This window comes from Elephantulus edwardii, unplaced genomic scaffold, assembly GCF_000299155.1.
Source record: "Elephantulus edwardii isolate Elephantulus edwardi_28Jun2011 unplaced genomic scaffold, EleEdw1.0 scaffold00256, whole genome shotgun sequence".
NCBI lineage: Eukaryota > Metazoa > Chordata > Mammalia > Macroscelidea > Macroscelididae > Elephantulus > Elephantulus edwardii.
Genome location: NW_006400006.1, coordinates 1,057,308 through 1,072,111, shown reverse-complemented (window position 1 = coordinate 1,072,111; position 14,804 = coordinate 1,057,308).

Genomic DNA, 14,804 nt, shown 5'->3' with positions numbered 1-14,804 from the left:
CTGGTGCCAAGAGTGTTGACTGTGGAACCAAGCAAACTAAAGCTGTGAACAATCTTAATCTCTTCACCATCCATCCTGATGCTGCCAATTGGTCCCGTGGTGAGAATCTTTGACAAGCTATTAATTATAGGAAAAGGTGTTCTCTGCCTGTTCATAGAGAAGACTGTTGTTTCTACACCAATAAATCTGGAGTACTTAGAGAAAGAACAAAAAAAAAATTAAAAAACAAAGCTAATGCCCTAAATTAGACAATCAAGGACCAAGTGGCCAGTAAGAATTCCCTCTTGGCTACTACCCATGCTAACTCCATTTCTTGTCTTCCTTTTTTGTAGACTCTTACTCCCTGTTATATAAATCTATTTCAGAAATTTTTAGTAGAAATCCTCACTGCCATTATCCAAGCAACTGCCAAAGAACATGTGAAACGATGCTCCTCCTTCAGACTTTACAGAAAACCAACACCAGCCCCGCCCAGACTGGCAATATTTTAAAATTCCACGAGTTGAAACTTTATCATCACTTTAGGATAATTTATTTTGGTCATATGTCTAGGTATTACAAAACCGAGAATCCATTCTTTCCCTTGATTAATGCTTTGCTACCAAAAGTATATCCCAAACTCTCTTCAGCTAGAGGCATACTGCCATGAGACTGTGGGTTTGGTTCCAGAACACCTCAAGGCAACATATTCAAAGCCTCATTAAAAAATGTTGGGTTTTCCAAAGCATATAGAGATTACGTTTATATTATGTTATAGTTTATTAAGTGTATAGCAGTATTATGAGAAATCTTTGAAATATTAGGGAATTACCAAAATACGACCCAGAGATAAGAACTGAACATATGTTGTTGGAAAAATGACACCAATAGACTTATTCATCACAGGGTTGCCATAAACCTTCATTTTGTTAAATATATTATCTGCAGAGTATCTCAAGAGAAGTACAATAAAACAAGACATTCCTGTAGTGAGCATTTACTGAATGTTACTAGCTGACCTCATGTGCAATGGAATTAAACACTTCCCAAGCCTGTTCCATCCTTGTAATTGGTTTTGGGTGGGACCACTGATTTCTGGAACTGTGGAACTTTATAAATTCCTGGTAGCATCAATTGAAACTAGACAGGAGATGCAGTTGGACAATGGAGAGCTGATTAGAAGGATTTTATTTGAAGTCCAAAAAACGTGGCATTTCTTATCAACCAAGAAGTAGCATAGATTTTGAATCAGAAAGAAATTACTGGCCTACAAGTACCTTGGTGTAAGTCCCTCAGTCATCCTCATGTCTTAAGAGAGTAAAATCAATATTGTCTTTTTCATAGATTTATGAATGACACCATTATCTGGTATTTGGGCAACTCTCTTGCTCTTTTTTCTGTGTATCTGAAACTTTTTTTTAGAGTGCATAGATGTGTCTAATTTTATAAAACACAATGTATGAAGGATGATATAAAGATAGTATGGTACAGACACAATATATAAGAATGAAACAAAAAAACTCATAAAGGAAAAATAATGTCATGAGTTCAACCAAGATGGTGTGTTCTGTCTCATTTTCTTTTAAAAAAATGCTTCGCTGAAGGTCAAACAGAGACTTGGACACCAGTGTCCATAGCAGCATTATTCACCATCACAAGAACATGGAAAGAGCCCAGATATCCAATCACAAACGAATGGATTGAGAAATTATGGTACATACACACGAAGGAATACTAGACAACATGCAGGAGCAATGATTTTTTAAATTATTACCTAACTTGGGAGGGATTGGTGAACATTATGCTGAGTGAAGTAACTCAGTCCCGTAAGGATGAATGCTGTATAAAACCATTATTTTAGAATGAGTATGAAGGTCCAAAAGGACGGGAAAGGTGGTGGAAGCAGAGGAGTGAGGAGGGGTGGGGTGTGTGTGTGTTGTTGTTGATTGCCTTGAATCAAGCCCAACTCTATGAACAAAAGACCTAATGCCTTTCTACAGCTATCGCTGTGTCTCCAAGTTCATAGAGTTTTTTCCCCATAGGTATGTGGTTTAGGAATTGGATGTCACTCCTGCTACTAAGCCTATTTTACAACTCCACTAAACACTGCCAACATTGGGAAACCATTATGGCATTTGGCACCCCAATGGCACAAGGTTCAACATCACAGCAAACCCAGATTACCTCAGTACAGTAAATTGACAAAAAGTGACTTACAAAGTAGAAGAATGTTCTTCCAAAATATAACACTAGTCTCACTTACCAGTTGTTAAATGTCATCACTTCAAATATGACTCATATCAACCCTATGAACAAAAGACCTTAATTATATTCTATACTTATAATTTCTTTATGTTTATAGAATTCTCAGAGGCATCTGGTTTAGAAAGTGGATGCCACTCCTGCTTCCAAACTTGAATCAATCTGGAAACTCTTCCAAACACTGCCCATGATGGGCAACCATTATGATATTTGACACAACTATGTCACAGTGTTCAGCATCACAGCGACTCCAAATTATTTAGTACAACAAATAGACAAATGGCTGCTGTACCATGTTAATGCTAATACCCAACAAATGCTGTTGACTATGATAAACCCAGTAGACCCTTCGCCCTTGGGTCCTCGCTGGCTAAAACAGGGCAAAAGTCCACCCAGCTGACACCTGCTTGTGGAGGGGAAAACCTAATAACATAAACCAAACACAAACCACCACAAACCAAAACTTTCCTTACTTGACCCTCATCAAGACATGAGGAACCAACATCTAGAGTGGAACCACTGCATGGGAGCTTCCAGGCCAGCCGCAGACTTAACCCATCTGCTGTTTATCATTCGATGGGTGGGGAGGTTGAAGGAAATGGGAAGGTTCTTGTGTGAAAAACAATGTGTTTGTACTTTGTAGATAAAACGGTATAAAATAAACAAAACAAACAAACAGAAATATTTCTCTGACTTTTTACGCAGTATTAGGAAATTAAGGAAAATGGCAGAATCTGGTGAGGATGACGCAAGATATGGCAAAGTTCAGATCTCCTGGTTGTAGGGAGCTATGAGTTGTAGTTGACTTGATGCCACCCAACAACCATCATCACCCTTGGAGACATCAAAGAGCTACAGAATCAGGTGTGGGTATCCATGGTACCCAGCCTAGACCCTTGGGCTCCATGAGACCAGCAGCATGTGATGGTTATGTCGTGTGGCACATCACAGGATCTGCACTGCTTGCTTGAATTTTGTATTACATACATCCTCATGTTCCCTTGATAGAAAAAAAAATGTTCACCAAGTCAGACATGAAACAGGTAGCCATTTCCATTGTTTTTGGTGGTTATTTGTCAATTCTGTAGTCAGTGAATAATTCAAAACAGACGTCTTCATGAAATATTCAGTAAATCCAACCTGTGAGTATAAATGTGTGGATTCCACATTTTCTGAAGGGAATTTGCTGCCTCTGCTTCTTTGTGTATTTCCTTCCCCCCTAGTTCTCATACTAAATTCCAAGATTATCTGCTGATCTGGAAGATAGGTTTACTAATGTCTTCATTGTATTGTATTGACACAGTTATTTTCAGTATTCACATATCTTCCAAATACCTCAACCCATGAATATTACTGTTGAAATGACTATGTTGTCCTAATTGAACTTGACATTTAAACTGTTTTGATTACACATATCCATATTTAGGCAAAACTCGTGTTCCCTCACAGTTTATCTTAAAAAGGAGCATTTTCATGTACTGATTTTTTGGCTTCAGTGTTTTTAGTGAAAAATATCTGAAATGGAAATTATGGTATCTAGAGTACCTTTGGAAGTAGTGGTTAGACAGTACACAAACTATTTAGGGAAACAGCAACAGCATAAGAGACTGAGTCATTTCCAAACATGATATGTTTGTTTCCTGAAGAAGTACGTTGAAGAAAATAAGAAGAGTAAGCTAAGATTCCAATCACTAGCCATTTCACTTAGGATATACAGTGACTATTTCATAGCAAATACTGTCGTCATACTGGTCATATAACTTTTGCATTTAATACTGGAACTCGTGATAGAATTAATAAGTTGATTTCCTTTATAAGTTCAAGTGAGTCAGAATAATTTCTTCAGATATCTCCGAGACACACTTGAAAGTAGCAAAGCTCCTTTTTACACACATGTACATTTTATTTTAGGAAGCTGAGTTGTTGGAGTTGACCAGCGTTTCCTCCAAGAACTTTGTTGAACTAGTTGCTGTCACTTTGAGCTCCATTTACAGTAGTCTCATGTGTGTCAGAGTAAAACTGTGCTCCCTAAGGGTTTCAGTGGCTGATGTTCCAGAAAGAAATCACCAGAGTTTTCTTCCAAGGCACCTCTGGGTGGACCTCTAACCTCTAAATTTTGATTAGCAGCACAGTGCACTTAGCCTATCTTACTGTTCAAGGACAAAGAGCTTTACTACTAGTTAAAACCTTGTAATTCACAGGTAGTTGCCACTAGATGGCAGTCATGATTCATTACAGAACATCAGACATCAAGGATGCAACTGCTTAATACTATGAGTCAATTTTCACTTTTAAGTAAAATGAATCAGTTAAAATACTAACAAAGATAAATAAACGTACACTGGTATAGTAAATAATTGTATTAAGCCATTAACAGAAAGTTGTTTGTTTGTTTGAATTTACTAGCTGCTCCATGGGAGATATCCATTCTCATTACCACTATTAAGTGTTCTGGGATTCCCATTCTTCTCAATGTTATCTATACTCCGTTCTGATCCACTCAGTCAAATGCCTTTGCATAATCAATAAAACATAAGTAGACGTTCTTCTATATTCTCTGCTTTCCGCCAGGATCCATCTGACATCAGCAATATATTCCTGGTGCTGCAGCCTTTTCTAAATCCTGTTTGACCTTCTGGTAGTTCTCTGTCAAGGTAGTGTTCTAGCCATTTTTATTTATTTATTTATGATATTCATCAACATTTTGTTCTATAATTTGAACATTTTGTTGGATCATCTTTCTTGAGAATAGGGAAAAATATGGATCTCTTCCAATTAGTCAAGGAACTTGTATTATGCAGATGACACAACCTTGCTTGCTTGCCACAGACGATCAAGGACTATAATCTTTGGTATGGCTTATATCTTAACATCAAGAAATCAAGATCTTCACCACAGGACCAAAAATCAACATCATGACAGTAGAGACAAGGATTGAAGTGGTCAATAATTTCAACTTGCTTGGATCCACAGTCAATATCCTTGGTACCAGCAATCAAGAAACCAGGAGACGTATAGCATTGGGTAAGTCTGCTGTCAAGGACCTCTCCAAAATGCTGAAGAGCAATGATGTCAGTTTGAAGAATAAAGTGTGTCTGATTCAGGCCATGGGTTACTCATCAGAGAGATGGACAATGGATAAGGATGACAGAAGAAGAATTGATGCCTTTGAGTTGTGATGCTGGAGAAAAGGGCTGAATATCATATGGACTGCCAAAAGAACAGATAGGTCTTGGACAAAGTGCAGCTGGGGTGCTCCTTAGAACCAAAGATGGTGATGTATCAGGTGTAGCTATTTCTTGGAATATTATGCTTGGAAAGATGGAGGATCAGGGTAAAAGAGGAAGATCATTAATGAGGTAGATTGACACAGTGTACAGGGTAGAGCAGAGTTCAGATAAGCTGCTCTAGAGTTGCTATGAGTCATACTCGACGTAGCAGCACCTAACAACAACAGCAACATCCATGGACAAAAGATGAGGCAATCTCCTCCTGATAGGACACCTTATAGAGGGTCGTCATGGATCAACACGGTAGATTTGGTGCTGTAACAAGATAAAGAACATATTATATAAAAACAATAATGCAAGGAGAATTGACGTCCCCGGCATGTTGAGATACCTTCTTCAGTTTTCTTCATTTCATGTTAGACTCCCTGTTCTTTGGTGCAGTGCTTCTCCTCTTGCTGCCTACTGGGCCCTGGGTGCCACACCAGGGATTTTAATTAGCTTGAGCCCTGGAAAGAAAAAGCTGAAAAAAATCTAGAGAGAGACAAAAGCCTCAAGTTCAATGGTAAGACATAGGTAGCTGTGCTCTTGAGCAAATATATGCAGTGAAAGGGGGTTGTGAAGTGTCAGCAATTGCTGAGAGGATAGAAACTTGGATGGAGAGAATTGCCACACTAATTTTGGGTGTTAAGTTCAATGAACTTCGCTGCTGCTGAGTGGAACCAAATTGCAATTTGAGTGTTTCTGTGAAATTCCCAGTTCTCTTACTGTCATAAATATCCATCCAGCATGCCTTCGTTATTTGAGACAGTCTGTGGGTCTTTATTTCTTGCAACCAAAGGACTTTTTACTGGATTACGAACGTTCCTCAGTTGTATCCCATTTCTCCTACTTAGGAAGTCTTCGCCCACTTAAGCACAGATAGTTAGACAAATATTTCTCTTGCTTCTGCTTAAAGTTACTAAGTGACTTTTGGTCTACTTAAGTACCAATCAGTCCAAAAATGGAGCACGCGAGAAAAGTGATGCTCATTTAGCCCTGTGTAAAGCACATTCTCTTTTTGATTGTTGCTCTGTGCTTTCTGGTTGGCTCTGATGCACAGTAAGCCCCATCCACTTCTGACAGAACAAAATATCCTCAGGTTTTGCTCCAGCTTCACGTGGTTGGCATCTTGAACCCATTGTTGTGACCACTATGTATGCTGAGTGTCTTCCAACTTAGGGGCCTCATTATCAAGCATTCGCTTAAGCAATATTTTCTTGTGATCCAAGAGATTTTTATGGATTAATTTTCTGAAATAGGTCTCCAGGCCTTTCTTCCTAGTCAGCTTGAGCTGGGAAGTCACTAAATTCTGTCCACTCTAGGTAAACTTGCTGATATATAAACTGTCAGTGGCTTACAGTAACATGCAAGTTCACAATACCCCAGTACAACAAACTGACAAGCAGGTAGTAGGTTTCTACTCCTTGTAAGGATCTGACCTTTTCTTTTACAAGGTTGTGCCAGCAGAGAATCATAAGCAGAAATTCATGGAAAGAAGAAATAGACACCACTAGTTCTCCTCAGTTCCACTTAGAATAAAAATGACATTAATTTCTGCAACCATCTTAAGTGCTTCTGAGTCATGGATGGCACATACATATCCCTTTGTTTTATTAGAAATGGAAGGATATAAGGTGGGCTTTTAAATCCATTCTTTATTGACCTAGGAGCCATATGCACACTCTCATGGGTACGATGGAGAAGTAAGTTCTTTAGTAGTCATCCTCAACCTTGACTACCTAATGGGATGCTCTTTAAAAACGCTGATGCTTGGGTCCTTCCCAGAGAAATTTTGACTTATGGGTATGGAGTGTAGTGTAGGAATTGCCATGAAAAAGAATCTGGAACCATTTTAACATGCCACCAAATTTGAGAATCCGTGATTCTCATCTTCTCTGAAATTCAACAGTTGTAGTCATCATTTTCTAAGCCAAAACACTTATATTTGGCAGATTGTATACTCTTACACGGCTTAATAAAAACAAGATACATACAGAATGTGTGAAAATGCAGTGTCATTTGGAGTATTTCCATAATGCATTTAGAATTCATCTTTCCTACATTAGTAGTTCTTCCTAAATTTAGAGAGAAGGTAAAGAAATATTTGTTCATTTGATGAATATTTGTGGATGACTCACTCTGGATGTGCCTGGCGAGGTTCCATCAGATACTCACGCTGTGATTCGGCACGCCCACCATGGATGGTGGGATGGGAATGGTTGTGCTCAGAACAGTTACACAATGTTCAGAACAAGGACTTAGCAAAATACCTTCACTTCAGGGTGCTCATGGCAGCACAGAGAAAGGCACCCTTGATTTAAATGCTCTCTGAATACTACAAATTTTTTTTTAAAAAGAATTATCCCCCAAATCTAACCAAACTCTCTGCTGGAGAGTGGTTGGAAAAATGTGTTTAGTCCATTGGAGGTGCTTATCGTAAAAATGGAATCACATTTCCAAGTTTCTGTTTGGAAAGCTGGCATTCAGAAAGATTTCTGAGATGCTTCTTGGTGTAGTTCATCGCTTCCAGTTACCAAAATTTATGGCCTTGATGTAAATGTATTATTTTAGAAAGAGATCAGTCTTAAAGTGCTTGTGAAATGGTCAGCTTGGTGAAGTTGATAAGAAAAGGGAAAACACTCTTAAATGAAACTTACTCATAAAATAGTGAGTAAGAGTGTTGGAGTTTTAACAAATGTTAGATAAGCATTTAATCACAACAGATAAATGGAGAGTTATCTGTGGATGTGGACACATGTGGCATTTTTTTTTTAAATGATTTTATTTTGGTTTCCCTACAAAGTTCATGTACATTGTGTTTCACACTAACCTCCATTCATGTTGTGTTTTAGCAAATCACTAAAAAGAAAAACAACAGTATCCCCCAAAATGCATGTGTCCCTATTGCAAACATAAAATTGTATCATACTTAAATTAAAAAAATTATTTAATATTTCCCTATAAATTAAAATATATCTGGACATCACATTTCACCTAGCAACTTTACTCTGTCATCTTCTTCTGGTTTTTAGTTTTCTTCTAGATTGAACATAATAATAAAAATTTACCCTGTGCTGAGATTGTTATATCTTATATTTTACTTTCATGTTTACTGAACACAAATTACAGTTTTAGATCTTTTTTTCTCTTTCATAAAACTCTGATGAAGATTGGCAAAAGCCAAAATGACCTGGCTCCTTCACTAAGCAAGAATCTGTGACAACAAATATTCTTCTAGTTTGGGAATTTTGTCCAATTTCTCCAAAACTGTTTACATGAGACAAGAAAAAAACTACAAACAAACAAACAAACAAAACCACAAAAAAACCCCACCCACGCAAAAACCCACCCACCCCCACACATAAACATTCCCATGGCATTAACTTGATTCTGACCAATGGTGGAATCATTGGATTTCCAAAGTTGTAAATCTCTTTACTGAAGGAGTCAGCCTCATTTTTCTCTCACATATTTGAATTGTTGATCTCTTGATTAGCAGCCCAACACATAACCCACGATGTGACCAGGGATCTTCAAGCAGCTTACACGAGGACAACTTATTTTCCTGCTCGACACTGACCTTCTGACATTAAACATACTATTGAATACGTCACATCACACCAAACTATAAATTGTAAAACTCAAGAGTTTCCTGGAGCTTCTGTAACACCAAAAGCACAAAGGTATGGATTTTATACATTGTGAGTGGATTCCAACTGATGACTGACTGACATTGCTGTCGAGTCAGAACTAATTCATCACTGACCCTCCAGCTGGCTTTCAGACGCCTATAACTTGCATGGAAAGAAGCTGTGCTGCAGTCTTGATGACACTTGATTGAAGGCCACCAGCTGCTCTGCAGGAGAAAGATGGGCAATCTCCTCCCCTGTGACTAACTGCCTCCAAAAACCCACTGGAGAGTTAGCTGTGGGTTGGTTCCAACTCGATGGTCTACCACTGCTACCACCACCACCACCAACACAACAACAACAACAAGAAATTACATGGAAGGAGATTACCTATTTTTCTCCTGCAGAGCAGTTGGTAGATTTGAATCACCCACTTTAGAATTAGCAGCACAACTCCTTACCCACTAGACCACCAGTGTTCCCTATGACAGAGTTGAACTGCCTCATAAAGCTTCCTATGCTGTAATATTTATGGAAGCAGATTGCCGGATCTTTTCCTGTGTGCGTTTGAACTTCTGATCCCTAGGTTAACCATTGTAGCACCAGGGTTCTTTTTCTAGTCTTACTATAACACAAGTACCACAGTGGGTGACTTTAAGGAATATAAATGTGTTTTCTCGTGATTCAGGAGTCTAGAGCACTGGCTCTAGGAAGATCCTAGCACATTTCAGTGTTTGAGCTCTTGTATTCCTCCTTTTCCTGTCTTGATGGTCTTATGCTTTCCAGTCTGTGTCTCTATTGTTCCTTACAGCTCAGAAGTGATTAAGATCCACACCAAGCATTAGTAACATAACATATATGCAATTAACAAAGAAATCCTCATCATGAACAGATGTACCTTCTTGTCACCGAATTTGTTATTATTCATATTAACACTGTAGGACATAACAGAATTGTCCCTGAGGATTTCCAGGATTAAATCTTTACAGAAGCTGACTGCTCTATGCTTCTTCCACGATGGTGGGTTAGAACCATTTACCTTTGGGTTAGCAGCTGAGTACTTTAACTTCCGTGCCACAAAGATTCAGTAGGTTGGATGTTAGAGATTTATTTTGAACTATTTTTTTTCCAGTTTCAGAACTAGATATTTGGTAGGGTATTAGGTAGCCCTGTTTTGGGGCTACATCTATTTCTGGAATTGTCTATGAAAATGGAAATGGTCATTATCAGGCATGCTGTGGTCATACAGCCTCCAGTCAGAACTGACTCCGGTACAGTGGAGTGGACATGGGGGAGAGATTGTAAAACAATGAAAGAATTTTTCTTTTACTTTTCCAAGAGGGTAGTGTTCTAGGGGGGAAGATTGGGAGGGGAGAAAAGTGCAACAATGAATGAATGGAAATCCAAAGTCTTGGTAAATTTTTATTGAGATTAATAATAAAGGAAAAAAAAATATAAAAGAAAAGAAAAAAAAAAAGAACTGACTGCTGGCTGACCCCCTAGGTGGTCAGGAAAGAGGTAGGAAATCACACAGGAGGGGATTGCACATCTTTCTCCTGCAGTCAAACCACACGCCATTGGAGTGGCAGCACAGCTCCTGACCACTAAACCACCCGAGCTCCCTATCATCAGGCTTAGGAACTTATTCTTCAGACTTGTACTCACTGAACATTTCCGAAGGACAGTACACACATTTTCAAGTTTAAGTTTTTTCTAGACTTTTCTGGCAGATAAAAGCTTTTGACCTCATTATCTGATACTGTAACGCACAACATTCACATATTTGGAATTATTTGGTTAAATTTTGTTATCACTTACTGGATAGGAACCTACAGCTGCTAAGTGGATGCTGACCCATAGTGACCCTATAACGGGTACAGACATCTCCATCTAGAAAAAGCTGCGGTGTCTGGTAGGATCTTACTGAGTTTCAGAATGCTGACTAATTAGAAAGTCAGTTTTGATAGAAAGGGGTGTGTATCTAAGCAGTATGTGAAATCTCAGCAACAAGTAGATATTTAGATTCCTACCAGAGTGAATCAACTCTTTCACACATCAGCACTAAGAATGTTGGTGTTTATACACTGATAAATTGTGATTAATCACTGAAGAAAATCCAAGATAGGACTTCATAAGCGTGATTTCCTCTCCATTATTATCTCTGAGGGTAAAATGTTAATGAGCTGTTGCCCAGGAGGCTGTCGCGTGAGTTCATTGATTTGGTAAGTCTCATAGTTTGACCCGGCCATCTGTCTTGCAGGCCCTTGACAGACCCTTCTGTCAGCCCCTTATGCTAGGGTTTGCCAGAGTCCTGAGAGCAAACTCATGTGTGGTCCTGTTAAATGATCTCACAAGTCTGAGATGTGAATTCAGGCTGACGTTACTACCTCCTCAGCTGTAGCTCATGTTTTCTTTCTGCTCCACGTAAGTCACATAAGCTTTCTATTGGTCCTTGCGTGCCATGTGATCCTTATTTTCTATGCTTATCTTTATACCAAGGTTGGTGCTCATTGGTACTACAAGTGGTTAAGTGTTTGTGACTAGTCAAAAAGTAGGTTTGACTCCACCTGAGATGTATTGGGAGGAAGGCCTGCTATCAAATTCCAAAGAGTAATTGAAAATTTTATGGAGCAAGTTTCTGCTCAGACACACATGGAATCACCATGAGGAGGAATCAAATCCACAGCAATTGCATTTTTTTTTTCAATTCCAAGGGTACTGTTCTGTACTATTAACCTTCCAAGACAGACAGAGAGCCCCCCATGAGTAGAGGTGTAGTCTGAAACATTACTTCCCTAGGGAAGCCTTTAAATAAGCACCGTATTTCTGCCTGGCACCCACATGCCCCAGTTTTGAATTGTAGTAGGACCCCAAGTTTCATAACTTGTCTAAAACATGACATTTATCATTTTTGTAGTTATTACTCAGGGTCTATACTCCCTTCTTGCTTGTAACCTTTTTGAGAACAAACCCAACTAAACATTTGGTAGATTCATAGGATTATGGAATTGAAGTTGATGACTTCATTCTAGAGTTTTTGATTTCCTTTGATAGACTTGAGACCTTAAAAGTCAATCCTAGGAGTGTTGTCCACATTTAGTGGACATGGACATTTTTTTTTCAAGGAATGACTCCCAAGAAAGATTGACATTTTATTTCTTGTTCAAAGTGCTGCTCTTTCAACAATTTCTGCTCACAGCAAAGCAAAGGAAGAATTTTGTCTCTGTGCTCAGGATTTAGGCTCATCTGCCCAATACATGGACACTGCATGTGAAAAATTCTGAACACTGGTGGCCTGCTCCCCTTAAAGGGCTCAGATAATTTGGCACAAATTAGCTAAAGTGATTGGGGATTATTCCAAAACCCAACTGACAATTTGATTCATTACTAGGGAACAGAACTCTTAGAAAGAATCGTTAAGTGACTTTCTTTTCTCAAAATTCGAGACTCCTTGTTATTGTGTTGGAACTGACTTATAACTGTCCCTCTGTTTGGTTTCTGAGGCTGTAAAGCACATGGGCAGAGACTGCTCCTCTTTCTTTCTTGAGCCATGGTTGGCTGGAGCTGCTGTTGGATTAGCAGTGCAGTGTCATACGTATGGACTGTGCTACCACAGCCTAATGTCTGGTTAGTGTCTCACTATTACAAAATGAGGCACTCATTTCTAAGATCAATAAATTGTCAGAGGCTTTGTTGTGATAAGGCCGGATCCAGACAAAAAAAGTTAGCCTGTATTTTTGTGCATTTTATTCTTGTCATGTCTAGCTGTGGAAGGAACTACAGTACAAGGCTTCAAATGCAGTTGGGTTCTACCATTGACAACTGGTTCCTGCTTGGCTCAGTTTTTTGTTGTTTATGAGCTCTCTACAGGTCATTCTTATTAGATTTTTCTATTTAGTGCTGTGGAAAAGCTATGTACTATGAAAGAGTCTGTGGTACAGCAGATTGATCATTCAACTAGCTTTCCAAGCCATTGGCTTTGATTCCAAGTAGCTTTCCTAGTCATTGGGTTTTTTACCTCATTTATATTATTAGGATGTTCATATTCTGGGGGAATAATGTGAATGAGGTAAAAAAAAATACATTCTGGGTGGGACTATGCAAGTGAAATATGTAGACTACTAGTGAGATTAGTCAGCCTGACCATCCCACCAGACTCAAATGGAGCAGGTTCAGAAGCAGAAAACAGGAATCTCATCACAGTCAAGAAAGAAGAAGAGTACAACCAGACCTTCTCTGGACCAGAGATTGCTGCTCGAGACAGAGCGGGGGCAAGACTAGACCCGCAGCAGTGGTGGTGGGGACCCAGAGACCAAGGTGAGAAAGAGTTTGGGCCTTTGCCCAAACTTACTGGATGTTGTCGGAGAGACTCCATACTTGACAGGGCTGAAAGAAATGTGTAGTGCAGGGCCAGAGTCTGAAGGTCAGAAAGCCTGTAAGCTTTGGGTGAAAAGTTGCCCTAAGGGAAGAGTTGGATCTCTTCCCAACTTGAATTGTAGCCCATTGTCCTCAATAACTGCATAACCGTTAAGGTGATCTGTGAGTTTTGTGAAATCATTGCAAGGATTAGTAGATCTAGCAGCAGAGCAGCGAGAGACCTAGAAGGGATGGTTGGTGTTAGAATTGATAGAAAGAAATATGGGAAGTACGGGACCATGCTCCACCATATAGAAATCTGTTTGGTGCTATTTGATGCTGTGGATGAGGGCTGTTCTCCCTTGTAGAGTTATAGGAGATCAAATGTATCCTTCGTCCCCTGCTGCTACTGGCTGCCCTGTTTTCAGAAATAAAAAAAAAAATTCAAAACCATTGCTGCCAGGTTGATTCTCACTCATGGTAACACTCAAGCAGGCTTCCAAGTCTGGAAATTTTTAAGTGAGAAGACTGCCCATCTGTCTCCCATGGAGTGGCTGGTGAATTCAAACTGATGACCTTTTAGTTAGCAAGAGGAAACATAACATGCTATACCAAGGCTGCTTATAAAGAAATTATTAAAATACCAGCTCTTAATGGATATATACTCAGCCTCAGTTTCAATTCTGTAAAATAGAATTTAACATTCGTGCCCATTTCTTGGAGTTGCTGTGAGGCTTAAACGAGATAATACATGAATCTTTAGCACAGTTTCTAAATGCCAGAAACTCTTTAATTATTATTCCTATTTGTAAAGTGGGATCTATAATTGACATAAATAGTAGAGTTAGATGCTGAGCTCAGTGTCTGGTTCACGTGGCTGCCTGTTCTCACCACTTCTTTCAGTCTTCATTTCCGACAATAGTGTTCTGAGAACCATCAACACATTTTCTTCCCTTTCAAAATTATTTATTTTCCTTCTTTCTAAACTGGTAGGTGATCATTATTGCACTGATGTTACAATAACCAGCTGTTAACCAATACCCTATGATTTGATCTCATTTCTTCATCCTTTCCACTATTATATATTCCTTGTAGTGATCTTGGTCTTGAGAGATTTTGTGTCATTTTATTTGTGTAACTTGTCTGTGTTATTTAGATCTCTGAAATTCTAAAACCAATGATGGCTAAGTCTTGGGTTTTGCTTGTCTCTTCTATCATCTAATTATGTGTGGACTATTTGATTTTCAAAGATACTACACTTATGTATTTCTGAATTCTCTTATAAAAGAACAACAATAATTCATTTTAA